Genomic DNA, 20,310 nt, shown 5'->3' with positions numbered 1-20,310 from the left:
AGATTTCTTTGTTTCAGATCTTCCTCTAGCCTTGTTCTTCTTTCGAGAGTTCCCTTGTGCTGCCTCAGTTGGATCTCCTTCACTTGACAGGGGGGTGCCCAAGCAGAGACCCTCCCCAGCTCTAGCCCAACTCCTACTTACCTGCCAGGTGAGATACTATGATCATGAAGGTGCTTCTCCCAGGGCAAGGCTCACCCATTGCACTCTGGGTGTGCTGCCCCTGCGATTTCCCCAAATGTGGGAAACTTAACTGCATAATTTGTGTTTCCCCTGGTCGGCTCTCGTATAATTCAGATCTCTTTGTCTCAGGTCTCTCTCCAACCTAGTTTGCTGTCTGTTTCCACTTCTCTTTTCTTCAGCCGCTCCCTTCTATACCCTTGTGCACTATCCTGACTTCTCCTCCCGTCTGCTTACTTTGTGCCTTCCAATGCACAATGCAAACTACAGGTAGTGCTGCAGGGCCCACACCCTTTTACTTGCCTTACAGAGCAGCTCTGGAGATGTTACAGTGCCCAGCTGCTGCAAGAAATCTGCTTGAATGCTTCAGGGGATGGGGCATGGCCAACATGAGCCCCACACCAAAGGAGGGTGGAGGTGTTTAATGCGAACTAGGGGTCATCCAAGCACCGCAAAAGGCCGCCATGCCCTGCACGCTCCTTTTCTCTTTTCATATGCAGATGAGGGTTGAAGCCAAGTTTGACCCACTGCTTGGATGACATCACTGTATGCAAATCCGTCTTCTGCAGAACTTCCCCCAGGAATGCTTGCACTAGTTGTTGCATTTGGTTTGTTGTTTGGGGGTGCTTCAGTATTAGGCAGCCTTCTGCCCTCCCATGTTCATCTGAAAATATGTGTTCTCCCTGCAGTTGTTGTCCCCAGATGAGAGTTCCCTTGTGCTGCCTCAGTTGAATCTCCTTTACTTGACAGAGATGTGCATGAGCAGCGGCCCTCCCCAGCCCTATTCCAAATCATACTTATTTTGCATAGGAGATACCATGGTCATGAAGATTGTTCTCCCAGGGTGAGGTTCATTCATTGCATTTTGGGTATGCTGACCCCTGTGATTTCCCCAAATGTGGGAAACTTGACTGCATTATTTGTGGTAGTGGGGGACTGTGTTTGTGCTTTCCTCTGGTCAGCTCTGGTAAAAGTCAGATTTCTTTGTCTCAGATTTTACTCTAGCCTTGTTCTTCTTTCGAGAGTTCCCTTGTGCTGCCTCAGTTGGATCTCCTTCAGTTTACAGGGGGGTACCCGAGCAGCGATCCTCCCCAGCTCTAGCCCAACTCCTACTTACCTGCCAGGTGAGATACTATGATCATGAAGGTGCTTCTCCCAGGGCAAGGCTCACCCATTGCACTCTGGGTGTGCTGCTCCTGCGATTTCCCCAAATGTGGGAAACTTGACTGCATAATTTGTGTTTCGCCTGGTCTGCTCTCGTATAATTCAGATCTCTTTGTCTCAGGTCTCTCTCCAGCCTAGTTTGCTGTCTGTTTCCACTTCTCTTTTCTTGAGCCGCTCCCTTCTATGCCCTTGCGCACTATCCTGACTTCTCCTCCTGTCTGCTTACTTTGTGCCTTCCAACGCACAATGCGAACTACAGGTAGTGCTGCAGGGCCCACACCCTTTTACTTGCCTTTCAGAGCAGCTCTGGAGCTGTTACAGTGCCCAGCTGCTGCAAGAAATCAGCTTGAATGCTTCAGGGGCTGGGGCATAGCCAACATGAGCCCCACACCAAAGGAGGGTGGAGGTGTTTAATGCAAACTAGGGGTCAGCCAAGCGCCGCAAAAGGCCACCATGCCCTGCACGCCCCTTTTCTCTTTTCATATGCAGACGAGGGTTGAAGCCAACTTTGACCCACTGCTTGGATGACATCACCATATGCAAATCCATCTGCGGCAGGCCTTCCCCCAGGAATTCTTGCCCTAGTTGTTGCATTTGGTTTGTTGTTTGGGGGTGCTTCAGTATTAGGCAGCCTTCTGCCCTCCCATGTTCATCTGAAAATATATGTTCTCCCTGCAGTTGTTGTCCCCAGATGAGAGTTCCCTTGTGCTGCCTCAGTTGAATCTCCTTTACTTGACAGAGATGTGCATGAGCAGCGGCCCTCCCCAGCCCTATTCCAAATCATACTTATTTTGCATAGGAGATACCATGGTCATGAAGATTTTTCTCCCAGGGTGAGGTTCATTCATTGCATTTTGGGTATGCTGACCCCTGTGATTTCCCCAAATGTGGGAAACTCAACTGCATTATTTGTGGTAGTGGGGGACTGTGTTTGTGCTTTCCTCTGGTCAGCTCTAGTAAAAGTCAGATTTCTTTGTCTCAGATTTTCCTCTAGCCTTGTTCTTCTTTCGAGAGTTCCCTTGTGCTGCCTTAGTTGGATCTCCTTCACTTTACAGGGGGGTACCCGAGCAGCGACCCTCCCCAGCTCTAGCCCAACTCCTACTTACCTGCCAGGTGAGATACTATGATCATGAAGGTGCTTCTCCCAGGGCAAGGCTCACCCATTGCACTCTGGGTGTGCTGCTCCTGCGATTTCCCCAAATGTGGGAAACTTGACTGCATAATTTGTGTTTCGCCTGGTCTGCTCTCGTATAATTCAGATCTCTTTGTCTCAGGTCTCTCTCCAGCCTAGTTTGCTGTCTGTTTCCACTTCTCTTTTCTTGAGCCGCTCCCTTCTATGCCCTTGCGCACTATCCTGACTTCTCCTCCTGTCTGCTTACTTTGTGCCTTCCAACGCACAATGCGAACTACAGGTAGTGCTGCAGGGCCCACACCCTTTTACTTGCCTTTCAGAGCAGCTCTGGAGCTGTTACAGTGCCCAGCTGCTGCAAGAAATCAGCTTGAATGCTTCAGGGGCTGGGGCATAGCCAACATGAGCCCCACACCAAAGGAGGGTGGAGGTGTTTAATGCAAACTAGGGGTCAGCCAAGCGCCGCAAAAGGCCACCATGCCCTGCACGCCCCTTTTCTCTTTTCATATGCAGACGAGGGTTGAAGCCAACTTTGACCCACTGCTTGGATGACATCACCATATGCAAATCCATCTGCGGCAGGCCTTCCCCCAGGAATTCTTGCCCTAGTTGTTGCATTTGGTTTGTTGTTTGGGGGTGCTTCAGTATTAGGCAGCCTTCTGCCCTCCCATGTTCATCTGAAAATATATGTTCTCCCTGCAGTTGTTGTCCCCAGATGAGAGTTCCCTTGTGCTGCCTCAGTTGAATCTCCTTTACTTGACAGAGATGTGCATGAGCAGCGGCCCTCCCCAGCCCTATTCCAAATCATACTTATTTTGCATAGGAGATACCATGGTCATGAAGATTTTTCTCCCAGGGTGAGGTTCATTCATTGCATTTTGGGTATGCTGACCCCTGTGATTTCCCCAAATGTGGGAAACTCAACTGCATTATTTGTGGTAGTGGGGGACTGTGTTTGTGCTTTCCTCTGGTCAGCTCTAGTAAAAGTCAGATTTCTTTGTCTCAGATTTTCCTCTAGCCTTGTTCTTCTTTCGAGAGTTCCCTTGTGCTGCCTTAGTTGGATCTCCTTCACTTTACAGGGGGGTACCCGAGCAGCGACCCTCCCCAGCTCTAGCCCAACTCCTACTTACCTGCCAGGTGAGATACTATGATCATGAAGGTGCTTCTCCCAGGGCAAGGCTCACCCATTGTACTCTGGGTGTGCTGCTCCTGCGATTTCCCCAAATGTGGGAAACTTGACTGCATAATTTGTGTTTCCCCTGGTCGGCTCTCGTATAATTCAGATCTCTTTGTCTCAGGTCTCTCTCCAGCCTAGTTTGCTGTCTGTTTCCACTTCTCTTTTCTTCAGCCGCTCCCTTCTATACCCTTGTGCACTATCCTGACTTCTCCTCCCGTCTGCTTACTTTGTGCCTTCCAATGCACAATGCAAACTACAGGTAGTGCTGCAGGGCCCACACCCTTTTACTTGCCTTACAGAGCAGCTCTGGAGCTGTTACAGTGCCCAGCTGCTGCAAGAAATCAGCTTGAATGCTTCAGGGGCTGGGGCATAGCCAACATCAGCCCCACACCGAAGGAGGGTGGAGGTGTTTAATGCAAACTAGGGGTCAGTCAAGCGCCGCAAAAGGCCACCATGCCCTGCACGCCCTTTTTCTGTTTTCATATGCAGACGAGGGTTGAAGCCAACTTTGACCCACTGCTTGGATGACATCACCATATGCAAATCCATATGCGGCAGGCCTTCCCCCAGGAATGCTTGCACTAGTTGTTGCATTTGGTTTGTTGTTTGGGGGTGCTTCAGTATTAGGCAGCCTTCTGCTGCACCCTGCTTTGGTGTGGGGCTCATGTTGGCCATGCCCCATCCCTTGAAGCTTTCAAGCAGATTTCTTGCAGCAGCTGGGCACTGTAACAGCTCAAGAGCTGCTCTGTAAGGCAAGTAAAAGGGTGTGGGCCCTGCAGCACTACCTGTAGTTTGCATTGTGCATTGGAAGGCACAAAGTAAGCAGACGGGAGGAGAAGTCAGGATAGTGCACAAGGGTATAGAAGGGAGCGGCTGAAGAAAAGAGAAGTGGAAACAGACAGCAAACTAGGCTGGAGAGAGATCTGAGACAAAGAGATCTGAATTATACGAGAGCCGACCAGGGGAAACACAAATTATGCAGTCAAGTTTCCCACATTTGGGGAAATCGCAGGGGCAGCACACCCAGAGTGCAATGGGTGAGCCTTGCCCTGGGAGAAGCACCTTCATGATCATAGTATCTCACCTGGCAGGTAAGTAGGAGTTGGGCTAGAGCTGGGGAGGGTCGCTGCTCGGGCACCCCCCTGTTAAGTGAAGGAGATCCAACTGAGGCAGCACAAGGGAACTCTCAAAAGAAGAACAAGGCTAGAGGAAGATCTGAAACAAAGAAATCTGACTTTTACCAGAGCTGACCAGAAGAAAACACAAACACAGTCCCCCACTACCACAAATAAAGCAGTCGAGGTGAGGTTCATTCATTGCATTTTGGGTATGCTGACCCCTGTGATTTCCCCAAATGTGGGAAACTCGACTGCTTTATTTGTGGTAGTGGGGGACTGTGTTTGTGCTTTCCTCTGGTCAGCTCTGGTAAAAGTCAGATTTCTTTGTTTCAGATCTTCCTCTAGCCTTGTTCTTCTTTTGAGAGTTCCCTTGTGCTGCCTCAGTTGGATCTCCTTCACTTAACAGGGGGGTGCCCGAGCAGCGACCCTCCCCAGCTCTAGCCCAACTCCTACTTACCTGCCAGGTGAGATACTATGATCATGAAGGTGCTTCTTCCAGGGCAAGGCTCACCCATTGCACTCTGGGTGTGCTGCCCCTGCGATTTCCCCAAATGTGGGAAACTTGACTGCATAATTTGTGTTTCCCCTGGTCGGCTCTCGTATAATTCAGATCTCTTTGTCTAAGATCTCTCTCCAGCCTAGTTTGCTGTCTGTTTCCACTTCTCTTTTCTTCAGCCGCTCCCTTCTATACCCTTGTGCACTATCCTGACTTCTCCTCCCGTCTGCTTACTTTGTGCCTTCCAATGCACAATGCAAACTACAGGTAGTGCTGCAGGGCCCACACCATTTTACTTGCCTTACAGAGCAGCTCTGGAGCTGTTACAGTGCCCAGCTGCTGCAAGAAATCTGCTTGAATGCTTCAGGGGATGGGACATGGCCAACATGAGCCCCACACCAAAGGAGGGTGGAGCAGAAGGCTGACTAATACTGAAGCACACCCAAACAACAAACCAAATGCAACAACTAGTGCAAGCATTCCTGGGGGAAGGCCTGCCGCAGATGGATTTGCATATGGTGATGTCATCCAAGCAGTGGGTCAAAGTTGGTTTCAACCCTCGTCTGCATATGAAAACAGAAAAGGGGCGTGCAGGGCATGGTGGCCTTTTGCGGCGCTTGACCGACCCCTAGTTTGCATTAAACACCTCCACCCTCCTTCGGTGTGGGGCTCATGTTGGCTATGCCCCAGCCCCTGAAGCATTCAAGCAGATTTCTTGCAGCAGCTGGGCACTGTAACAGCTCCAGAGCTGCTCTGTAAGGCAAGTAAAAGGGTGTGGGCCCTGCAGCACTACCTGTAGTTTGCATTGTGCATTGGAAGGCACAAAGTAAGCAGACGGGAGGAGAAGTCAGGATAGTGCACAAGGGTATAGAAGGGAGCGGCTGAAGAAAAGAGAAGTGGAAACAGACAGCAAACTAGGCTGGAGAGAGACCTGAGACAAAGAGATCTGAATTATACGAGAGCCGACCAGGGGAAACACAAATTATGCAGTCAAGTTTCCCACATTTGGGGAAATCGCAGGAGCAGCACACCCAGAGTACAATTGGTGAGCCTTTCCCTGGGAGAAGCACCTTCATGATCATAGTATCTCACCTGGCAGGTAAGTAGGAGTTGGGCTAGAGCTGGGGAGGGTCGCTGCTCGGGTACCCCCCTGTAAAGTGAAGGAGATCCAACTGAGGCAGCACAAGGGAACTCTCGAAAGAAGAACAAGGCTAAAGGAAAATCTGAGACAAAGAAATCTGACTTTTACCAGAGCTGACCAGAGGAAAGCACAAACACAGTCTCCCACTACCACAAATAATGCAGTCAAGTTTCCCACATTTGGGGAAATCACAGGGGTCAGCATACCCAAAATGCAATGAATGAACCTCACCCTGGGAGAAAAATCTTCATGACCATGGTATCTCCTATGCAAAATAAGTATGATTTGGAATAGGGCTGGGGAGGGCCGCTGCTCATGCACATCTCTGTCAAGTAAAGGAGATTCAACTGAGGCAGCAAAAGGGAACTCTCATCTGGGGACAACAACTGCAGGGAGAACATATATTTTCAGATGAACATGGGAGGGCAGAAGGCTGCCTAATACTGAAGCACCCCCAAACACCAAACCAAATGCAACAACTAGTGCAAGCATTCCTGGGGGAAGGCCTGCCGCAGATGGATTTGCATATGGTGATGTCATCCAAGCAGTGGGTCAAAGTTGGCTTCAACCCTCGTCTGCATATGAAAAGAGAAAAGGGGCGTGCAGGGCATGGTGGCCTTTTGCGGCGCTTGGCTGACCCCTAGTTTGCATTAAACACGTCCACCCTCCTTTGGTGTGGGGCTCATGTTGGCTATGCCCCTGCCCCTGAAGCATTCAAGCTGATTTCTTGCAGCAGCTGGGCACTGTAACAGCTCCAGAGCTGCTCTGTAAGGCAAGTAAAAGGGTGTGGGCCCTGCAGCACTACCTGTAGTTCGCATTGTGCGTTGGAAGGCACAAAGTAAGCAGACAGGAGGAGAAGTCAGGATAGTGCGCAAGGGCATAGAAGGGAGCGGCTCAAGAAAAGAGAAGTGGAAACAGACAGCAAACTAGGCTGGAGAGAGACCTGAGACAAAGAGATCTGAATTATACGAGAGCCGACCAGGGGAAACACAAATTATGCAGTCAAGTTTCCCACATTTGGGGAAATCGCAGGAGCAGCACACCCAGAGTGCAATGGGTGAGCCTTGCCCTGGGAGAAGCACCTTCATGATCATAGTATCTCACCTGGCAGGTAAGTAGGAGTTGGGCTAGAGCTGGGGAGGGTCGCTGCTCGGGTACCCCCCTGTAAAGTGAAGGAGATCCAACTGAGGCAGCACAAGGGAACTCTCGAAAGAAGAACAAGGCAAGAGAAAAATCTGAGACAAAGAAATCTGACTTTTACCAGAGCTGACCAGAGGAAAGCACAAACACAGTCCCCCACTACCACAAATAATGCAGTTGAGTTTCCCACATTTGGGGAAATCACAGGGGTCAGCATACCCAAAATGCAATGAATGAACCTCACCCTGGGAGAACAATCTTCATGACCATGGTATCTCCTATGCAAAATAAGTATGATTTGGAATAGGGCTGGGGAGGGCCGCTGCTCATGCACATCTCTGTCAAGTAAAGGAGATTCAACTGAGGCAGCACAAGGGAACTCTCATCTGGGGACAACAACTGCAGGGAGAACACATATTTTCAGATGAACATGGGAGGGCAGAAGGCTGCCTAATACTGAAGCACCCCCAAACAACAAACCAAATGCAACAACTAGTGCAAGCATTCCTGGGGGAAGTTCTGCAGAAGACGGATTTGCATACGGTGATGTCATCCAAGCAGTGGGTCAAAGTTGGCTTCAACCCTCATCTGCATATGAAAAGAGAAAAGGGGCGTGCAGGGCATGGCGGCCTTTTGCGGTGCTTGGATGACCCCTAGTTCGCATTAAACACCTCCACCCTCCTTTGGTGTGGGGCTCATGTTGGCCATGCCCCATCCCCTGAAGCATTCAAGCAGATTTCTTGCAGCAGCTGGGCACTGTAACAGCTCCAGAGCTGCTCTGTAAGGCAAGTAAAATGGTGTGGGCCCTGCAGCACTACCTGTAGTTTGCATTGTGCATTGGAAGGCACAAAGTAAGCAGACGGGAGGAGAAGTCAGGATAGTGCACAAGGGTATAGAAGGGAGCGGCTGAAGAAAAGAGAAGTGGAAACAGACAGCAAACTAGGCTGGAGAGAGACCTGAGACAAAGAGATCTGAATTATACGAGAGCCGACCAGGGGAAACACAAATTATGCAGTCAAGTTTCCCACATTTGGGGAAATCGCAGGGGCAGCACACCCAGAGTGCAATGGGTGAGCCTTGCCCTGGGAGAAGCACCTTCATGATCATAGTATCTCACCTGGCAGGTAAGTAGGAGTTGGGCTAGAGCTGGGGAGGGTCGCTGCTCGGGTTCCCCCCTGTGAAGTGAAGGAGATCCAACTGAGGCAGCACCAGGGAACTCTCGAAAGAAGAACAAGGCTAGAGGAAGATCTGAGACAAAGAAATCTGACTTTTACCAGAGCTGACCAGAGGAAAGCACAAACACAATCTCCCACTACCACAAATAATGCAGTCAAGTTTCCCACATTTGGGGAAATCACAGGGGTAAGCATACCCAAAATGCAATGAATGAACCTCACCCTGGGAGAAAAATCTTCGTGACCATGGTATCTCCTATGCAAAATAAGTATGATTTGGAATAGGGCTGGGGAGGGCCGCTGCTCATGCACATCTCTGTCAAAGCAAATTAATGTGGTGTCTCCATCGACAACGCCGACACCTGACTGGATGGATATGTGGAATGTTTTAAGTGCTAATGTAAACTTATTACACAAGAGATTAGACAAAGCTAAAGCTAGGGAACAGTCAGGGAGTCAACCCATGCCTGTCCCTATGTCGCAGGGACCTTCGGGGTCTCAAAAGCGCCCACTATCCCAAATAGTTGACACAGATACCGACACAGATTCTGACTCCAGTGTCGACTACGATGATGCAAAGTTACAGCCAAAATTGGCTAAATGTATTCGATATATGATTATTGCAATAAAAGATGTTTTGCACATCACAGAGTCCCCTGTCCCTGACACGAGGGTACACATGTATAAGGGAAAGAAACCTGAGATAACCTTTCCCCCCTCACATGAGTTGAACGAATTATGTGAAAAAGCTTGGGAATCTCCAGACAAAAAGCTGCAGATTCCCAAATGGATTCTTATGGCGTATCCTTTCCCGCCAATGGACAGGATACGGTGGGAATCCTCCCCTAGGGTGGATAAAGCATTGACACGCTTATCCAAAAAGGTAGCGCTGCCATAGGATACGGCTACCATCAGGGACCCTGCTGACCGCAAGCAGGAGGTAACCCTAAAGTCCATTTACACACATTCTGGTACCTTACTCAGACCGGCAATTGCGTCGGCCGGGGTTGTAGCGCGGTGGCAGCATGGACAGATACCTTATCAGCAGAGATTGAGACCCTAGATAAGGATGCTATGTTATTGACCATAGGGCATATAAAAGATGCTGTCCTATATATGAGAGATGCTCAAAGTGACATTAGTCTACTGGGTTCTAGAATAAACGCTATGTCGATTTCTGCTAGACGAGTCCTATGGACCCGGCAATGGACAGGTGATGCCGACTCAAAAAGGCATATGGAGGTTTTACCTTACAGGGGTGAGGAATTGTTTGGGGAAGGTCTCTCGGACCTAGTCTCCACAGCTACAGCTGGTAAATCAAATTTTTTGCCTTATATTCCCTCACAGCCTAAGAAAGCACCACATTATCAAATGCAGTCCTTTCGATCACAGAGAAACAAGAAAGTACGAGGTGCGTCCTTTCTTGCCAGAGGTAAGGGCAGAGGGAAGAAGCTGCACAACACAGCTAGTTCCCAGGAACAGAAGTCCTCCCCGGCCTCTACAAAATCCACCGCATGACGCTGGGGCTCCGCTAAAGGAGTCCGCCCAGTTGGGGGCACGTCTTCGAGTTTTCAGCCACATCTGGGTTCATTCGCAGGTGGATCCCTAGGCAATAGAAATTGTTTCTCAGGGTTACAAGCTGAAATATGAAAGAGGTGCCTCCTCGCCGGTTTTTCAAATCGGCCCTACCATCTTCTCCCCAGGAAAGGGAGATAGTGTTAAATGCAATTCACAAATTGTATCTTCAACATATGCAGATGAGGGTTCCAGCCAACTTTGGCCCACTGCTTGGATGACATCACCGTATGCAAATCCGTCTTCTGCAGACCTTCTCCCAGGAATGCTTGTACTAGTTGTTGCATTTGGTTTGTTGTTTGGGCGTGCTTCAGTATTAGGCAGCCTTCTGCCCTCCCATGTTCATCTGAAAATATGTGTTCTCCCGGCAGTTGTTGTCCCCAGATGAGAGTTCCCTTGTGCTGCCTCAGTTGAATCTCCTTTACTTGACAGAGATGTGCCTGAGCAGCGGCCCTCCCCAGCCCTATCTCAAATCATACTTATTTTGCATAGGAGATACCATGGTCATAAAGATTGTTCTCCCAGGGCAAGGCTCACCCATTGCACTCTGGGTGTGCTGCTCCTGCGATTTCCCCAAATGTGGGAAACTTGACTGCATAATTTGTCTTTTCCCCTGGTCGGCTCTCGAATAATTCAGATCTCTTTGTCTCAGGTCTCTCTCCAGCCTAGTTTGCTGTCTGTTTCCACTTCTGTTTTCTTGAGCCGCTCCCTTCTATGCCCTTGCGCACTATCCTGACTTCTCCCGTCTGCTTACTTTGTGCCTTCCAACGCACAATGCGAACTACAGGTAGTGCTGCAGGGCCCACACTCTTTTACTTGCCGTACAGAGCAGCTCTGGAGCTGTTACAGTGCCCAGCTGCTGCAAGAAATCAGCTTGAATGCTTCAGGGGCTGGGGCATAGCCAACATGAGCCCCACACCGAAGGAGGGTGGAGGTATTTAATGCGAACTAGGGGTCATCCAAGCACCGCAAAAGGCCGCCATGCCCTGCATAACCCTTTTCTCTTTTCATATGCAGATGAGGGTTCCAGCCAACTTTGGCCCACTGCTTGGATGACATCACCGTATGCAAATCCGTCTTCTGCAGACCTTCTCCCAGGAATGCTTTTAAGAGTTGTTACATTTGGTTTGTTGTTTGGGGGTGCTTCAGTATTAGGCAGCCTTCTGCCCTCCCATGTTCATCTGAAAATATGTGTTCTCCCTGCAGTTGTTGTCCCCAGATGAGAGTTCCCTTGTGCTGCCTCAGTTGAATCTCCTTTACTTGACAGAGATGTGCCTGAGCAGCGGCCCTCCCCAGCCCTATCCCATATCATACTTATTTTGCATAGGAGTTTCCATGGTCATGAAGATTGTTCTCCCAGGGTGAGGTTCATTCATTGCATTATGGGTATGCTGACCCCTGTGATTTCCCCAAATGTGGGAAACTCGACTGCATTAATTGTGGTAGTGGGGGACTGTGTTTGTGCTTTCCTCTGGTCAGCTCTGGTAAAAGACAGATTTCTTTGTCTCAGATCTTCCTCTAGCCTTGTTCTTTTTTCGAGAGTTTCCTTGTGCTGCCTCAGTTGGATCTCCTTCACTTGACAGGGGGGTGCCCGAGCAGCGACCCTCCCCATCTCTAGCCCAACTCCTACTTACCTGCCAGGTGAGATACTATGATCATGAAGGTGCTTCTCCCAGGGCAAGGCTCACCCATTGCACTCTGGGTGTGCTGCTCCTACGATTTCCCCAAATGTGGGACACTTGACTGCATAATTTGTGTTTCCTCTAGTCGGCTACTCGTATAATTCAGATCTCTTTGTCTCAGGTCTCTCTCCAGCCTAGTTTGCTGTCTGTTTCCACTTCTCTTTTCTTGAGCCGCTGCCTTCTATGCCCTTGTGCACTATCCTGACTTCTCCTGTCTGCTTACTTTGTGCCTTCCAACGCACAATGCGAACTACAGGTAGTGCTGCAGGGCCCACACCCTTTTACTTGCCTTTCAGAGCAGCTCTGGAGCTGTTACAGTGCCCAGCTGCTGCAAGAAATCAGCTTGAATGCTTCAGGGGCTGGGGCATAGCCAACATGAGCCCCACACCGACGGAGGGTGGAGGTGTTTAATGCGAACTAAGGGTCATCCAAGCGCCGCAAAAGGCCGCCATGCCCTGCATACCCCTTTTCTCTTTTCATATGCAGATGAGGGTTCCAGCCAACTTTGGCCCACTGCTTGGATGACATCACCGTATGCAAATCCGTCTTCTGCAGACCTTCCCCCAGGAATGCTTGTACTAGTTGTTGCATTTGGTTTGTTGTTTGGGGTGCTTCAGTATTAGGCAGCCTTCTGCTCTCCCATGTTCATCTGAAAATATGTGTTCTCCCTGCAGTTGTTGTCCCCAGATGAGAGTTCCCTTGTGCTGCCTCAGTTGAATCTCCTTTACTTGACAGAGATGTGCCTGAGCAGCGGCCCTCCCCAGCCCTATCCCAAATCATACTTATTTTGCATAGGAGATACCATGGTCATGAAGATTGTTCTCCCAGGGTGAGGTTCATTCATTGCATTCTGGGTATGCTGACCCCTGTGATTTCCCCAAATGTGGGAAACTCGACTGCTTTATTTGTGGTAGTGGGGGACTGTGTTTGTGCTTTCCTCTGGTCAGCTCTGGTAAAAGTCAGATTTCTTTGTCTCATATCTTCCTCTAGCCTTGTTCTTTTTTCGAGAGTTTCCTTGTGCTGCCTCAGTTGGATCTCCTTCACTTGACAGGGGGGTGCCCGAGCAGCGACCATCCCCAGCTCAAGCCCAACTCCTACTTACCTGCCAAGTGAGATACTATGATCAGGAAGGTGCTTCTACCAGGGCAAGGCTCACCCATTGCACTCTGGGTGTGCTGCTCCTACGATTTCCCCAAATGTGGGACACTTGACTGCAAAATTTGTGTTTCCTCTGGTCTGCTACTCATATAATTCAGATCTCTTTGTCTCAGGTCTCTCTCCAGCCTAGTTTGCTGTCTGTTTCCACTTCTCTTTTCTTGAGCCCCTGCCTTCTATGCCCTTGTGCACTCTCCTGACTTCTCCTGTCTGCTTACTTTGTGCCTTCCAACGCACAATGCAAACTACAGGTAGTGCTGCAGGGCCCACACCCTTTTACTTGCCTTTCAGAGCAGCTCTGGAGCTGTTACAGTGCCCAGCTGCTGCAAGAAATCAGCTTGAATGCTTCAGGGGCTGGGGCATAGCCAACATGAGCAGCAAGATGCAGCACTGGACTATTAGTAATGTACTGTTGTATGCTGAGCACCACAATGCAGCACAAGACAATGAGCAGTGATACTGAGCACTGATGAGGATACTACTGAGAACTGACACTGAGCAGGAGAGACACACTACTAGTATTACTGAGCAGCAATAAGTAACCACTGATACTGGGCACTGATATTGAGATTTCCACTGAGAGAACATAGCCACGTCCTCTCCGCTCTCTCTTCAATGCACGAGTAAAAATGGCGGCAACGCGCAGCTCTTTATATGGAATCCGAATCTCGCGAGAATCCGACAGCGGGATGATGACATTTTCCCTTGTTCAGGTTTTCCGAGTCAGGCGGGAACAACCGAACCTGCCTCGGACCAGTGTAAACCACGTGGAGTTCGTGGGGAATTCGGTTCTCGGAGAACCGAACCCGCTCCTCTCTACCTTATACCCATCATTTTTTTTATTTTCAATCTAAGCCCCTGCAGTTTTCTGTAAGCATCTGCTTCGCTATGATGATCAACAAGTCACAAGGGCAAACACTCAGGGCTTGAGGCGTAGATCTTAGGACCAGCTGCTACAAGCATGGCAGAGGTGTCACTATCACTGGTGACACCCAGAGAGGTGGCGAGGGAGATTGTAATGCAGTGCGCGCAGATAAATAGCGCAATGGTAAAAAGGAGGCATGGTTTCATAGGTAGGGGCGTGGCCTGGTGGCCTGAATCTTCATTTTGTTGCTCCGGGTGTCCCGGGGGTTGGGGGCTGCACCCGGGGACTAGTGTGTGAGCTGTGCTGGCTCCTGCACAGTGACAGGGCATGGCCACCCAGCATGACGCCTCCCTTCTTGACCATGCTGTAATTGCAGTCGCACTGCAGTTCAGCGTGATCATAAAAAATGGTGTAGGCTCCTGCTGGTGCAGGCTGTAGAGAAAAGCTGCTGTGACCACGCCCCCTGTGTCTCCTCCGTTGCAGACCCCATTTTGAAGCCTTGCCCCCGGACTAAGAGAAAAGTATGCCCTTGCGCACTATCCTGACTTCTCCTCCCGTCTGCTTAATTTGTGCCTTCCAACGCACAATGCGAACAACAGGTGGTGCTGCAGGGCCCACACCCTTTTACTTGCCTTACAGAACAGCTCTGGAGCTGTTACAGTGCCCAGCTGCTGCAAGAAATCAGCTTGAATGCTTCAGGGGATGGGGCATGGCCAACATGAGCCCCACACCAAAGGAGGGTGGGGGTGTTTAATGCAAACTAGGGGTCATCCAAGCACTGCAAAAGGCCGCCATGCCCTGCATGCCCCTTTTCTCTTTTCATATGCAGATGAGGGTTCCAGTCAACTTTGGCCCACTGCTTGGATAACATCACCGTATGCAAATCCGTCTGCTGCAGACCTTCCCCCAGGAGTGCTTGTACTAGTTGTTGCATATGGTTTGATATTTGATGGTGCTTCAGTATTAGGCAGCCTTCCGCCCTCCCATGTTCATCTGAAAAGATGTGGTCTCCCTGCAGTTGTTGTCCCCAGATGAGAGTTCCCTTGTGCTGCCTCAGTTGAATCTCCTTTACTTGACAGAGATGTGCCTGAGCAGCGGCCCTCACCAGCCCTATCCCAAATCATACTTATTTTGCATAGGAGATACCATGGTCATGAAGATTGTTCTCCCAGGGTGAGGTTCATTCATTGCATTCTGGGTATGCTGACCCCTGTGATTTTCCCAAATGTGGGAAACTCGACTGCATTATTTGTGGTAGTGGGGGACTGTGTTTGTGCTTTCCTCTGGTCAGCTCTGGTAAAAGTCAGATTTCTTTGTCTCAGATCTTCCTCTAGCCTTGTTCTTCTTTCGAGAGTTCCCTGGTGCTGCCTCAGTTGGATCTCCTTCACTTCACAGGGGGGAACCCGAGCAGCGACCCTCCCCAGCTCTAGCCCAACTCCTACTTACCTGCCAGGTGAGATACTATGATCATGAAGGTGCTTCTCCCAGGGCAAGGCTCAACCATTGCACTCTGGGTGTGCTGCTCCTGCGATTTCCCCAAATGTGGGAAACTTGACTGTATAATTTGTGTTTCCCCTCGTCGGCTCTCGTATAATTCAGATCTCTTTGTCTCAGGTCTCTCTCCAGCCTAGTTTGCTGTCTGTTTACACTTCTCTTTTCTTGAGCCGCTCCCTTCTATGCCCTTGCGCACTATCCTGACTTCTCCCGTCTGCTTACTTCGTGCCTTCCAACGCACAATGCGAACTACAGGTAGTGCTGCAGGGCCCACACCCTTTTACTTGCCTTACAGAGTAGCTCTGGAGCAGTTACAGTGCCCAGCTGCTGCAAGAAATCAGCTTGAATGCTTCAGGGGCTGGGGCATAGCCAACATGAGCCCCACACCGAAGGAGGGTGGAGGTGTGTAATGCGAACTAGGGGTCATCCAAGCGCTGCAAAAGGCCGCCATGCCCTGCACGCCCCTTTTCTCTTTTCATATGCAGACGAGGGTTGAAGCCAACTTTGACCCACTGCTTGGATGACATCACCATATGCAAATCCATCTGCTGCAGGCCTTCCCCCAGGAATGCTTGCACTAGTTGTTGCATTTGGTTTGTTGTTTGGGGGTGCTTCAGCATTAGGCAGCCTTCTGCCCTCACATGTTCATCTGAAAATATGTGTTCTCCCTGCAGTTGTTGTCCCCAGATGAGAGTTCCCTTGTGCTGCCTCAGTTGAATCTCCTTTACTTGACAGAGATGTGCCTGAGCAGCGGCCCTCCCCAGCCCTATCCCAAATCATACTTATTTTGCATAGGCGATACCATGGTCATGAAGATTTTTCTCCCAGGGTGAGGTTCATTCATTGCATTCTGGGTATGCTGACCCCTGTGATTTCCCCAAATGTGGGAAACTCGACTGCATTATTTGTGGTAGTGGGGGACTGTGTTTGTGCTTTCCTCTGGTCAGCTCTGGAAAAAGTCATATTTCTTTGTCTCAGATCTTCCTCTAGCCTTGTTCTTCTTTCGAGAGTTCCCTTGTGCTGCCTCAGTTGGATCTCTTTCACTTGACAGGGGGGTGCCCGAACAGCGACCCTCCCCAGCTCTAGCCCAACTCCTACTTACCTGCCAGGTGAGATACTATGATCATGAAGGTGCTTCTCCCAGGGCAAGGCTCACCCATTGCACTCTGGGTGTGCTGCCCCTGCGATTTCCCCAAATGTGGGAAACTCGACTGCATAATTTGTGTTTCCCCTGGTCGGCTCTCGTATAATTCAGATCTCTTTGTCTCAGGTCTCTCTCCAGCCTAGTTTGCTGTCTGTTTCCACTTCTCTTTTCTTCAGCCGCTCCCTTCTATACCCTTGTGCACTATCCTGACTTCTCCTCCCGTCTGCTTACTTTGTGCCTTCCAATGCACAATGCAAACTACAGGTAGTGCTGCAGGGCCCACACCCTTTTACTTGCCTTACAGAGCAGCTCTGGAGCTGTTACAGTGCCCAGCTGCTGCAAGAAATCAGCTTGAATGCTTCAGGGGATGGGGCATGGCCAACATGAGCCCCACACCAAAGGAGGGTGGAGGTGTTTAATGCGAACTAGGGGTCATCCAAGCACCGCAAAAGGCCGCCATGCCCTGCACGCCCCTTTTCTCTTTTCATATGCAGATGAGGGTTGAAGCCAACTTTGACCCACTGCTTGGATGACATCACCGTATGCAAATCCGTCTTCTGCAGAACTTCCCCCAGGAATGCTTGCACTAGTTGTTGCATTTGGTTTGATGTTTGGGGGTGCTTCAGTATTAGGCAGCCTTCTGCCCTCCCATGTTCATCTGAAAATATGTGTTCTCCCTGCAGTTGTTGTCCCCAGATGAGAGTTCCCTTGTGCTGCCTCAGTTGAATCTCCTTTACTTGACAGAGATGTGCATGAGCAGCGGCCCTCCCCAGCCCTATTCCAAATCATACTTATTTTGCATAGGAGATACCATGGTCATGAAGATTGTTCTCCCAGCGTGAGGTTCATTCATTGCATTTTGGGTATGCTGACCCCTGTGATTTCCCCAAATGTGGGAAACTTGACTGCATTATTTGTGGTAGTGGGGGACTGTGTTTGTGCTTTCCTCTGGTCAGCTCTGGTAAAAGTCAGATTTCTTTGTCTCAGATTTTGCTCTAGCCTTGTTCTTCTTTCGAGAGTTCCATTGTGCTGCCTCAGTTGGATCTCCTTCACTTTACAGGGGGGTACCCGAGCAGCGACCCTCCCCAGCTCTAGCCCAACTCCTACTTACCTGCCAGGTGAGATACTATGATCATGAAGGTGCTTCTCCCAGGGCAAGGCTCACCCATTGCACTCTGGGTGTGCTGCCCCTGCGATTTCCCCAAATGTGGGAAACTTGACTGCATAATTTGTGTTTCCCCTGGTCGGCTCTCGTATAATTCAGATCTATTTGTCTCAGCTCTCTCCAGCCTAGTTTGCTGTCTGTTTCCACTTCTCTTTTCTTCAGCCGCTCCCTTCTATACCCTTGTGCACTATCCTGACTTCTCCTCCCGTCTGCTTACTTTGTGCCTTCCAATGCACAATGCAATCTACAGGTAGTGCTGCAGGGCCCACACCCTTTTACTTGCCTTACAGAGCAGCTCTGGAGCTGTTACAGTGCCCAGCTGCTGCAAGAAATCAGCTTGAATGCTTCAGGGGCTGGGGCATAGCCAACATGAGCCCCACACCAAAGGAGGGTGGAGGTGTTTAATGCGAACTAGGGGTCATCCAAGCACTGCAAAAGGCCGCCATGCCCTGCATGCCCCTTTTCTCTTTTCATATGCAGATGAGGGTTCCAGTCAACTTTGGCCCACTGCTTGGATAACATCACCGTATGCAAATCCGTCTGCTGCAGACCTTCCCCCAGGAGTGCTTGTACTAGTTGTTGCATATGGTTTGATATTTGATGGTGCTTCAGTATTAGGCAGCCTTCCGCCCTCCCATGTTCATCTGAAAAGATGTGGTCTCCCTGCAGATGTTGTCCCCCGATGAGAGTTCACTTGTGCTGCCTCAGTTGAATCTCCTTTACTTGACAGAGATGTGCCTGAGCAGCGGCCCTCACCAGCCCTATCCCAAATCATACTTATTTTGCATAGGAGATACCATGGTCATGAAGATTGTTCTCCCAGGGTGAGGTTCATTCATTGCATTCTGGGTATGCTGACCCCTGTGATTTTCCCAAATGTGGGAAACTCGACTGCATTATTTGTGGTAGTGGGGGACTGTGTTTGTGCTTTCCTCTGGTCAGCTCTGGTTAAAGTCAGATTTCTTTGTCTCAGATCTTCCTCTAGACTTGATCTTCTTTCGAGAGTTCCCTGGTGCTGCCTCAGTTGGATCTCCTTCACTTCACAGGGGGGAACCCGAGCAGCGACCCTCCCCAGCTCTAGCCCAACTCCTACTTACCTGCCAGGTGAGATACTATGATCATGAAGGTGCTTCTCCCAGGGCAAGGCTCAACCATTGCACTCTTGGTGTGCTGCTCCTGCGATTTCCCCAAATGTGGGAAACTTGACTGCATAATTTGTGTTTCCCCTCGTCGGCTCTCGTATAATTCAGATCTCTTTGTCTCAGGTCTCTCTCCAGCCTAGTTTGCTGTCTGTTTCCACTTCTCTTTTCTTCAGCCGCTCCCTTCTATACCCTTGTGCACTATCCTGACTTCTCCTCCCGTCTGCTTACTTTGTGCCTTCCAATGCACAATGCAAACTACAGGTAGTGCTGCAGGGCCCACACCCTTTTACTTGCCTTACAGAGCAGCTCTGGAGCTGTTACAGTGCCCAGCTGCTGCAAGAAATCAGCTTGAATGCTTCAGGGGCTGGGGCATAGCCAACATGAGCCCCACACCAAAGGAGGGTGGAGGTGTTTAATGCAAACTAGGGGTCAGCCAAGCGCCGCAAAAGGCCACCATGCCCTGCACGCCCCTTTTCTCTTTTCATATGCAGACGAGGGTTGAAGCCAACTTTGACCCACTGCTTGGATGACATCACCATATGCAAATCCGTCTTCTGCAGAACTTCCCCCAGGAATGCTTGCACTAGTTGTTGCATTTGGTTTGTTGTTTGGGGGTGCTTCAGTATTAGGCAGCCTTCTGCCCTCCCATGTTCATCTGAAAATATGTGTTCTCCCTGCAGTTGTTGTCCCCAGATGAGAGTTCCCTTGTGCTGCCTCAGTTGAATCTCCTTAACTTGACAGAGATGTGCCTGAGCAGCGGCCCTCCCCAGCTCTATCCCAAATCATACTTATTTTGCATAGGAGATACCATGGTCATGAAGATTATTCTCCCAGGGTGAGGTTCATTCATTGCATTCTGGGTATGCTGGCCCCTGTGATTTCCCCAAATGTGGGAAACTCGACTGCTTTATTTGTGGTAGTGGGGGACTGTGTTTGTGTTTTCCTCTGGTCAGCTCTGGTAAAAGTCAGATTTCTTTGTTTCAGATCTTCCTCTAGCCTTGTTCTTCTTTCGAGAGTTCCCTTGTGCTGCCTCAGTTGGATCTCCTTCACTTGACAGGGGGGTGCCCAAGCAGAGACCCTCCCCAGCTCTAGCCCAACTCCTACTTACCTGCCAGGTGAGATACTATGATCATGAAGGTGCTTCTCCCAGGGCAAGGCTCACCCATTGCACTCTGGGTGTGCTGCCCCTGCGATTTCCCCAAATGTGGGAAACTTAACTGCATAATTTGTGTTTCCCCTGGTCGGCTCTCGTATAATTCAGATCTCTTTGTCTCAGGTCTCTCTCCAACCTAGTTTGCTGTCTGTTTCCACTTCTCTTTTCTTCAGCCGCTCCCTTCTATACCCTTGTGCACTATCCTGACTTCTCCTCCC

The 20,310-nt window shown here is 50.0% G+C and overlaps 27 non-coding genes and 4 pseudogenes across 27 annotated transcripts; 24 read left to right on the top strand and 7 right to left on the bottom strand.

The window, feature by feature from the left end:
* Window positions 1-133: 133 nt before the first annotated feature.
* LOC135020607 (U1 spliceosomal RNA) lies at window positions 134-296 on the top strand. The gene has a single exon (XR_010218007.1). It is a non-coding gene; the product is annotated as a U1 spliceosomal RNA (small nuclear RNA).
* Window positions 297-970: 674 nt separating this feature from the next.
* On the top strand, window positions 971-1,134 carry LOC135020390 (U1 spliceosomal RNA). The gene has a single exon (XR_010217818.1). It is a non-coding gene; the product is annotated as a U1 spliceosomal RNA (small nuclear RNA).
* Window positions 1,135-1,286: 152 nt separating this feature from the next.
* Window positions 1,287-1,449, top strand: LOC135020493 (U1 spliceosomal RNA). The gene has a single exon (XR_010217918.1). It is a non-coding gene; the product is annotated as a U1 spliceosomal RNA (small nuclear RNA).
* Window positions 1,450-2,123: 674 nt separating this feature from the next.
* On the top strand, window positions 2,124-2,287 carry LOC135020745 (U1 spliceosomal RNA). Its single transcript, XR_010218099.1, has one exon. It is a non-coding gene; the product is annotated as a U1 spliceosomal RNA (small nuclear RNA).
* A 152-nt stretch (window positions 2,288-2,439) lies between these two features.
* Window positions 2,440-2,602, top strand: LOC135020492 (U1 spliceosomal RNA). The gene has a single exon (XR_010217917.1). It is a non-coding gene; the product is annotated as a U1 spliceosomal RNA (small nuclear RNA).
* A 674-nt stretch (window positions 2,603-3,276) lies between these two features.
* On the top strand, window positions 3,277-3,440 carry LOC135020734 (U1 spliceosomal RNA). Its single transcript, XR_010218088.1, has one exon. It is a non-coding gene; the product is annotated as a U1 spliceosomal RNA (small nuclear RNA).
* A 152-nt stretch (window positions 3,441-3,592) lies between these two features.
* LOC135020562 (U1 spliceosomal RNA) lies at window positions 3,593-3,755 on the top strand. The gene has a single exon (XR_010217976.1). It is a non-coding gene; the product is annotated as a U1 spliceosomal RNA (small nuclear RNA).
* An 828-nt stretch (window positions 3,756-4,583) lies between these two features.
* Window positions 4,584-4,746, bottom strand: LOC135020514 (U1 spliceosomal RNA). Its single transcript, XR_010217939.1, has one exon. It is a non-coding gene; the product is annotated as a U1 spliceosomal RNA (small nuclear RNA).
* Window positions 4,747-4,929: 183 nt separating this feature from the next.
* On the top strand, window positions 4,930-5,062 carry LOC135020697 (U1 spliceosomal RNA; annotated as a pseudogene).
* Window positions 5,063-5,214: 152 nt separating this feature from the next.
* Window positions 5,215-5,377, top strand: LOC135020563 (U1 spliceosomal RNA). The gene has a single exon (XR_010217977.1). It is a non-coding gene; the product is annotated as a U1 spliceosomal RNA (small nuclear RNA).
* An 828-nt stretch (window positions 5,378-6,205) lies between these two features.
* On the bottom strand, window positions 6,206-6,368 carry LOC135020661 (U1 spliceosomal RNA). The gene has a single exon (XR_010218036.1). It is a non-coding gene; the product is annotated as a U1 spliceosomal RNA (small nuclear RNA).
* A 152-nt stretch (window positions 6,369-6,520) lies between these two features.
* On the bottom strand, window positions 6,521-6,684 carry LOC135020473 (U1 spliceosomal RNA). Its single transcript, XR_010217899.1, has one exon. It is a non-coding gene; the product is annotated as a U1 spliceosomal RNA (small nuclear RNA).
* Window positions 6,685-7,358: 674 nt separating this feature from the next.
* On the bottom strand, window positions 7,359-7,521 carry LOC135020534 (U1 spliceosomal RNA). Its single transcript, XR_010217958.1, has one exon. It is a non-coding gene; the product is annotated as a U1 spliceosomal RNA (small nuclear RNA).
* Window positions 7,522-7,673: 152 nt separating this feature from the next.
* LOC135020755 (U1 spliceosomal RNA) lies at window positions 7,674-7,837 on the bottom strand. Its single transcript, XR_010218108.1, has one exon. It is a non-coding gene; the product is annotated as a U1 spliceosomal RNA (small nuclear RNA).
* A 674-nt stretch (window positions 7,838-8,511) lies between these two features.
* Window positions 8,512-8,674, bottom strand: LOC135020513 (U1 spliceosomal RNA). The gene has a single exon (XR_010217938.1). It is a non-coding gene; the product is annotated as a U1 spliceosomal RNA (small nuclear RNA).
* A 152-nt stretch (window positions 8,675-8,826) lies between these two features.
* LOC135020480 (U1 spliceosomal RNA) lies at window positions 8,827-8,990 on the bottom strand. The gene has a single exon (XR_010217905.1). It is a non-coding gene; the product is annotated as a U1 spliceosomal RNA (small nuclear RNA).
* A 1,777-nt stretch (window positions 8,991-10,767) lies between these two features.
* LOC135020636 (U1 spliceosomal RNA) lies at window positions 10,768-10,910 on the top strand (annotated as a pseudogene).
* A 692-nt stretch (window positions 10,911-11,602) lies between these two features.
* On the top strand, window positions 11,603-11,766 carry LOC135020439 (U1 spliceosomal RNA). The gene has a single exon (XR_010217867.1). It is a non-coding gene; the product is annotated as a U1 spliceosomal RNA (small nuclear RNA).
* Window positions 11,767-11,918: 152 nt separating this feature from the next.
* Window positions 11,919-12,082, top strand: LOC135020595 (U1 spliceosomal RNA). The gene has a single exon (XR_010218001.1). It is a non-coding gene; the product is annotated as a U1 spliceosomal RNA (small nuclear RNA).
* A 670-nt stretch (window positions 12,083-12,752) lies between these two features.
* On the top strand, window positions 12,753-12,916 carry LOC135020392 (U1 spliceosomal RNA). The gene has a single exon (XR_010217820.1). It is a non-coding gene; the product is annotated as a U1 spliceosomal RNA (small nuclear RNA).
* A 152-nt stretch (window positions 12,917-13,068) lies between these two features.
* On the top strand, window positions 13,069-13,232 carry LOC135020690 (U1 spliceosomal RNA). The gene has a single exon (XR_010218050.1). It is a non-coding gene; the product is annotated as a U1 spliceosomal RNA (small nuclear RNA).
* Window positions 13,233-15,116: 1,884 nt separating this feature from the next.
* On the top strand, window positions 15,117-15,280 carry LOC135020546 (U1 spliceosomal RNA). Its single transcript, XR_010217969.1, has one exon. It is a non-coding gene; the product is annotated as a U1 spliceosomal RNA (small nuclear RNA).
* A 152-nt stretch (window positions 15,281-15,432) lies between these two features.
* LOC135020608 (U1 spliceosomal RNA) lies at window positions 15,433-15,568 on the top strand (annotated as a pseudogene).
* Window positions 15,569-16,266: 698 nt separating this feature from the next.
* On the top strand, window positions 16,267-16,430 carry LOC135020433 (U1 spliceosomal RNA). Its single transcript, XR_010217861.1, has one exon. It is a non-coding gene; the product is annotated as a U1 spliceosomal RNA (small nuclear RNA).
* Window positions 16,431-16,582: 152 nt separating this feature from the next.
* Window positions 16,583-16,745, top strand: LOC135020491 (U1 spliceosomal RNA). The gene has a single exon (XR_010217916.1). It is a non-coding gene; the product is annotated as a U1 spliceosomal RNA (small nuclear RNA).
* A 674-nt stretch (window positions 16,746-17,419) lies between these two features.
* LOC135020447 (U1 spliceosomal RNA) lies at window positions 17,420-17,583 on the top strand. The gene has a single exon (XR_010217875.1). It is a non-coding gene; the product is annotated as a U1 spliceosomal RNA (small nuclear RNA).
* A 152-nt stretch (window positions 17,584-17,735) lies between these two features.
* LOC135020520 (U1 spliceosomal RNA) lies at window positions 17,736-17,898 on the top strand. The gene has a single exon (XR_010217945.1). It is a non-coding gene; the product is annotated as a U1 spliceosomal RNA (small nuclear RNA).
* Window positions 17,899-18,570: 672 nt separating this feature from the next.
* On the top strand, window positions 18,571-18,734 carry LOC135020535 (U1 spliceosomal RNA). The gene has a single exon (XR_010217959.1). It is a non-coding gene; the product is annotated as a U1 spliceosomal RNA (small nuclear RNA).
* Window positions 18,735-18,886: 152 nt separating this feature from the next.
* On the top strand, window positions 18,887-19,022 carry LOC135020674 (U1 spliceosomal RNA; annotated as a pseudogene).
* Window positions 19,023-19,723: 701 nt separating this feature from the next.
* LOC135020462 (U1 spliceosomal RNA) lies at window positions 19,724-19,887 on the top strand. Its single transcript, XR_010217890.1, has one exon. It is a non-coding gene; the product is annotated as a U1 spliceosomal RNA (small nuclear RNA).
* Window positions 19,888-20,039: 152 nt separating this feature from the next.
* LOC135020606 (U1 spliceosomal RNA) lies at window positions 20,040-20,202 on the top strand. Its single transcript, XR_010218006.1, has one exon. It is a non-coding gene; the product is annotated as a U1 spliceosomal RNA (small nuclear RNA).
* Window positions 20,203-20,310: the final 108 nt, after the last annotated feature.

The sequence above is a fragment of the Pseudophryne corroboree genome, unplaced genomic scaffold (assembly GCF_028390025.1).
Source record: "Pseudophryne corroboree isolate aPseCor3 unplaced genomic scaffold, aPseCor3.hap2 scaffold_350, whole genome shotgun sequence".
In the NCBI taxonomy this organism is placed as follows: domain Eukaryota; kingdom Metazoa; phylum Chordata; class Amphibia; order Anura; family Myobatrachidae; genus Pseudophryne; species Pseudophryne corroboree.
This window is presented reverse-complemented; position numbering and strand designations above follow the sequence as displayed.